Source organism: Schistosoma haematobium, chromosome 1 (genome assembly GCF_000699445.3).
Source record: "Schistosoma haematobium chromosome 1, whole genome shotgun sequence".
Classification (NCBI taxonomy): Eukaryota; Metazoa; Platyhelminthes; class Trematoda; order Strigeidida; family Schistosomatidae; genus Schistosoma; species Schistosoma haematobium.
The window spans coordinates 11,623,563-11,629,562 of NC_067196.1; positions in this window are offsets into that span (position 1 = coordinate 11,623,563).

Genomic DNA, 6,000 nt, shown 5'->3' on the forward strand with positions numbered 1-6,000 from the left:
ATCAGGCATTACAGTAAATAATACTAAGATGAACCTGAATTCGAATCCCACTTATGGTATCATGAATGCACACTATTGGCGAATCCCATACTAAGATGAAATGGTCATCCAGTACTTCTAGGTTTTCAATGGTAGTCAAACATTGATTCATTCATGATCTTAATCAAAACTGAACAATTTTCACGACCATATACTGATAAATAAAACAACACAATGTGTAGAATTGTCTGTTAAAGTTTTTTATCTATTGGCTGACTGTTTAGACTGAAGTTTGAAGAGATGTAGTTGGATTTGAAAGTCTCCTACAAACCACAAATATAACCCCACAGTAATTCTGAGTAAATATAATTAATTTCTAATAACATGCTTATTAATCACAGATAGTATAGATTTAAAATTATATTGCGGGATGAAAGAGATATCACAAATTATATCTGTAAATGATGAAAGAATTTTAAAGGATGGATATTGAGTAATAAGTTGATTTATTGTCTTACCAGCAAAGATATTTTGTTGGGGGAGTTTCTTAACAGTAAACCGAAATGTTTCTGAAAGTCACTGGCACATACACGAGTGGCTCTTAAGCAATCTAAGTAATGCAATAAATAATGGATGTCATTTTAGTAAAATCTCAAGTACCTTAAGAAAAGGGTTAATACAATGAAGTATTACCACAGTTGAAAGCTACTGATTAGGATGAACATGAAGAAAAGTAACGTTAATACAAGTCGCATCAAGCCTTTGATTGCTTTGTGATGTTCTAGGCACCGTAAATACTAGAGGTTCGAATGACTACCATTCACGTAAGTGCAAATACTAGCATTATTACAACAGAATAAATCATAAACACTAATTTAGTCGAATCACAATCATCACTATCCTAATATCATTTAAATATTCGATTTAATCCCAATTTAGAAGACGAACAACGTACGTTCAAAATCATCACAATATTATACATATTCTCGTTATAAACTTTCTAATACATTCAGAACCACTCAACTACTAGTCAAACTTCACAAATTTACAAAATGTTTAACTAAGTGAAGTTTCGACATGTATCATACACTTCAATTGCACAAGTGTTTATTATTGCGACATTGCACACTGTCGGTAGTCAGATAGTAGATGAACTATGTGAATTGCACATATTACTAATCAAACACATCGTGTACTGTTGGTCACTGGTTGTTATAATTAAGGTGCACCAGATAATTCACGTTTCAGATTCACGTGTAAACAGAATGACTTTATTGACGAGTATTTGAATACTTTTAAGAATAGATAGTTGTGAATGAAATAACAAAGGTTGTGTTGATTGATGAAACCTCAATATGTTGCTGATTGTGTAGTGGTTGACGAACAGCTCATTTGTCAGATGACAAGTGATGATAGGTCACAGAAATTCACATCGACTGACAATGTCATTCGAATCCCATTAAACATTCATATGATGATAATGGTGATGATAAGTGACTGTACATTTGGAATTGTGTTCTAGTGTGAGAATGAAATCATTCAAATTTGGTGATAAGAGTGAAATCCATGTTTATAATTGACGAACAATACATAATTTACACCAACCTCAATCACATCATACAAATAAATAATATTTGTACAACTACTCAAATATCTGATGTGATTTCTTGTTTCGATTTGTTTTTCACAGATGGAAGTAAGTTCATTTTGTCTGTTATATACCAAAAAATATATACCTATATGTATTGTAATGAGTAGTATGGAGGAAACAATGTGTGTGCGTGTGGGCACTGCACAATGGAAAGTGATCATGTATACAATTGATCGAGTTGATGAGCACTTCTCCTCAATGTGAATGGAATGCAATTTGTGGAGTGAGATGAAGGTGGTGTAATTCCATTCACCTGATCTGTCATATGTCAGCCAGATCATCACATCGAACAGATAGAAACAAATTTCACACTTGAAATGAATACCATAAATTGGAAATTGATGTTTTCACTCAGCATGCATTTCCATGCATTCCAATTTTATATGTTACACTTCAGTATGTCAATTATTGTGATTATACACAGATTGACTGTCATTAACGATGCCATCAATACATATTTGTTAGTTAGATTTGTTGAAATTGTTCACGATTGACACATAATGTGTGTATTGTAAACAGAATTAATCATGAAAATGTTGAATGGATTGAACATGAAGCAATCGTTTTTAAGCATTGTGATTCCACGAAGTATAATGAGCTGAATGTATGACGTTGTTGTGACTAACTGATGTAGAATCTGATTGAAGATGAATACATCATTGTTTAGGAAATGAATAGGTACTTGTTGAATAAAACGCAAATTAATACTTTTTCTCAATGTACGAAGAAGTACTCCATCGAATACTATGAAAATTGTGTTATTTCATTCGTCTGTTTAATTATTAAGATTCTTGAATGGGCACTTCTAAGGAGTTCTATACTGTTCAATGATTAGTGGTTGTAATTAGTAAGCTATTTAAGATCTGTTGGTGATTTAGACGACGACGATTCTTCACCACACATCAAGATTTCAATCTCTTCCTAAACGTCTTCTAAATTCATTACTACACTTTATTTCTACCCACTGAAACTACAAATTCATTAACACTTGACTAATAAAAATTCACCATTGTTCCAAAAATGTTTATGTTTTGTAAAATATACAAATCATCACTACCATTATTCATAATATTTTTCGATAGATTGTTAGTCAGTATAAACATGACATAGAACGATATACGCATATCATTACATAGAAAGTAATTGCAAGACAAACAGTTTATCTGATGTATCATTCTGTTTGGGTTTTTATCAAAGACCCTGAAGTATAACTGGGTACACGTAATGATTTCATATGATATGAAAGTAGATTATTTACCTTGTTTTGATCAAAAATGTTTCATTCGTGTTAGTGTGATGAATTCTAACTATTCTCTTAAAAGGGGATTAGATATTGTTATAAAAGTTAGACGTTATTTGTTTAATTAAGAAGGATATAATTAGAATATTATGTCGTGGATGCACACTGCTGAGTCCCACAATGGGACAAAACAGCCATCTAGTTCTTCCAGGTTTACTACGGTGATCTAGCTTCAATTGACTCATGATCTCAAGCACTGAAATATTTTATCTGTTAATTAGTACATTATAATTTAATTGATATTCAATAGTTATAGAATATGATATAATACGTTTAATTTATCTTATTTGAATTTCAGGAGCTAGTTATATAAGTAAGTTCAAGTGGTGTGTTATTTATTATAGTGGTGATAATTACCATAAGACACAAAAGTACAATGTTTTCAGTTAGAAAGCGAATAAAGAATAACATAACATTTAGAGAATTTTTAAGATTCCCATTGTGAAAATTAGAACAACACATATAAGCGAACAATTGTTTTCAATTAGATCGTCATCAGGCTTTAATCTAATATACATGAATATTTATACGAAAATGTAAGCCAATCAAGGCAATATGAGTCAATAATCACAATGAAATAGAATAAGTCTCTACACATAATAGGTAAAAGTACAAGTTGATAGTAGGAAGATAGGTGAACTGATAATAGTAGGAATAATAAAATATGATAAGTAATAAGAATTGTGTAAATAATTAGATAGTGAAGAATACAAACGGCAATAGGCGGAAAATTACAGACAAATACTGGATGTGAAAATAAGGTTAATGATAACAAAAATAGAATAAAATAAATAAATCATAATAACAAAAATTTTAAAAAATCGTTTGTTAAGTTATAACTGGCCATGGAAGGGATGAGGGTTACGAATTTCTGCTGTACACATAAATTGGGGTTATATGTACGAATTCCTATGGCTTCAGCTATATGTAGGAGGCGGGAACGAACTCCGTTAGGAAATGATGGAGCTATACAACAGATCACTCGAAATGCTTCCGATTTATCTACAGTATGAATACTATAAATAAGATGATTGATTGGTTCGTATAGATATTCATGTATATTGGAGTAAAGCCTGATGACGATCTAATTGAAAACAATTGTTCGCTTATATGTGTTGTTCTAATTTAAAGAATTGTCATTTGAACATAATCAAAAGCTCCATTTATTAACTACGAATTAGTAGTATCGTATATTGATTCGATTCTAACTGAAAGTGAACTAAATATAGTTTAATATCCTACTGAAATGATCCCTATTACATAGAATAGTTAAGTGTTTGTAAGATAACCAATGAAGACCTGGAAGTTATTATTCTCTTATACATGAGAGATAATTAGTGTTAAATAAACAAAACTTTCATTTTAACCATACATTAATATTGGAGTTACTATTATCTATCTTTTAGACTGACTATATAAATGTCAATTACTTGTCATCCATAAAGTTGAACTTCAATTTGTAAATGTTGTTTTCTGTTAGTTCAGTGTAACTCTATGTAATTGATTTTTCTTTCTATTCAGAAAGTGATCAATGTATGTTGAAATTTTAAGTCATTATCATCCTCATCTTATTAACATTTTCATTATCTTGAATTCAAATTAATTTTAGCAGCTTTAAATAATTGCTATGTTTAAAATTAAATTGCTTACATGTTTTATGCATGGCCATTCCGTCCTAGTATGGGACTCCTCAACAGTGTGCATTCACGACCCCATCTCGCGGGATTCAAACCCAGGATCTATCAGCTTCGAGTGCGAACACTTAAACTCTAGACCACTGAGCCGGTATCCAGCAGTGTTAACGTCTAACTTCCATCGATCCATGATTTTGTACAATCATTCATCCATTGTCTTAGGTAGATACCTGTCTCTACCCGAAACGGGTTAGACTCCACTAGTCACGACTTCTCACTAGCACTCCATTGAATGATCTTGGAACCAGTCACTAATGAGCACATAATGATTATGATCAGAATGGGGTTTGCATGCATAATAATGTATTATCGTTACTATTTATCATAGTACTTAGATATAAGAAGTTTCTTCATTCTGTAAAAGCGAATAATGGTTCTTAAAGAAAACACATAATAACGAAACATATTACTATATGAAATGTTTCATCAGTAGTAGTTAAATATTTTATCAAAAAACTAGACTGAGATTCGTATCGCACTTGAAACTGTATCAATGTTAAAAGTGATTGTACATTAAATTATTTATTTTCTGGAATAAGAAATTATGCATAATAAAAGTTTATAACTGAATTATCATTCCCTCAAATTATAAATTGTAAAAGCTTTAAAAGTATAACAATTCAATAAAATATAATGATTGAGATCATGAACCGATTGATGTTAGACCACCATTGAAAACCTGAAAGTACTGGATGGCCATTTCATCCTATTGTGGGACTCCTCACCAGTGAGTATCCACAGTCTAACACCAATCAATTCATGATCTCAATCAAAAACTTAATAATCTCCATAAACTCATACTGAAAATATAATGAATTAAATGAATTTGTATAAAATCCTAATCCCATAAATAATCATGAGGTCTTTGTTTCATTCGTTTGTTTTGCTACAGATGGAAGTAAGTTCAATTGTTCTGTTGGTTTTTTAAAATATTTGTAAATTATTTGCTATTTAAATTCACTTGGTTTTGTTAACTTGAATCGTTTCATTGATGTTCAAGAATGCAATTGATCAGTCTGTTATTGGTATATTTGCATACTGTGCATCTTGCTCGATATTGCCTTAATTCACAAGCATTCTGAACAAAGATGGATAGTTTCTAGAAGTGGAATCCAGTTCGCGCGTTTCGTCCAATTTGGAACTCGTCGGCTGGACGTACCTGTATCTCGGAGTTGATGTTCCCTCTTGAACTCGAACCTAGTACCATTCGCTTCAAACGCCATCACATTATCCACTTAGCTACTGAGTCTTTACAGCCACTTGCTTGTGCAATGGGGGTGACGAGTCCCAAATAGGACGAAACGCGAATCACTTATTCTACTGCTATCCACTATCCATCTTTGCTTATTTCCTAATTGTTATGTAGCCTATTGTGA